The sequence below is a fragment of the Plasmopara halstedii genome, assembly GCF_900000015.1.
Source record: "Plasmopara halstedii genome assembly, contig: Scaffold_292, whole genome shotgun sequence".
Lineage (NCBI taxonomy): Eukaryota > Oomycota > Peronosporomycetes > Peronosporales > Peronosporaceae > Plasmopara > Plasmopara halstedii.
The window spans coordinates 904,554-905,495 of NW_020187213.1; positions in this window are offsets into that span (position 1 = coordinate 904,554).

Sequence of the window (942 nt, forward strand, 5' to 3'; positions counted from 1 at the left end):
TTGATCCTTTGTGAGGATGGAACAATTTTCCTCTTTGCCCCAGGGCACGCAGGACGGGTCTAAAAAGATGATATCCTTGCTTGGCTCTGAGGGCGTGCAACACCTTGCTTCGCAAGGCCTCGAGACGATCGTTGTGCGTCTATAGGCGATTTCAAATTAACGAGAACGCGCTGCTAGAGCACTTGCAGCAGAAGATGTCTGCGTCGTTTGCGTGTATGACGCCACCGTCAGTGACGCGCTAAGCCTCACATGGTGAGCGTTAAGGTATTTGAGGGGAAGGATGGTAAGAATCTCCTGCTCTGCGTGAGAGAGATCGAGATGGCCAACGCATCCGCCATGCTCCAGACCGAGCAACAGCGCGTGGCGCTAGCCATCTCAGAGCTCGGTGGTCGAGCGCGAGAATGGTCACTGACGTGCGGCCCTTCGGTCGAAGCTCCTTGGGCGGAGCTGAAATTGCAGGTTTCACGAGTTATCTCGCCGCCTAATCAGGCATATCTCGTGCGATTGCGTTTCCTTGCCGCCCGACAGGGCAACAAAGAATTGGTGGACTTTATCCAAGAGATGCGCACTCTCATTGCCGAGATAGCAGCAGATCCTCTCCCGGAGGTGGTCACAGTGACCGTCGTTACAGAAGGCCTCCACACTGGCGTGACCAGAATGAAAGTCCTCCGTGCATCCATCTTCATTTGAAGAAGCGGTGAATGTGGTATTGAATGCCGAATTCAATTTCAAGTCGGCACGAACTTGGTTGGAATGCACACTCCAACAGCTCGTTGAGCGGGCCTGTGACCATGGATCTCAGCTATGCAGAGGACGAGGAAGCAGAGCTCCGAGCTGCCAAGCTGCCGAGCAGCACACAAATAGACGACCGTGTTTTGTCTGTAGAGACACCCGTCACCTTCGGAACGGTTGCCCCCTGCGCAAGGCGCGTCAAGGTTCTTC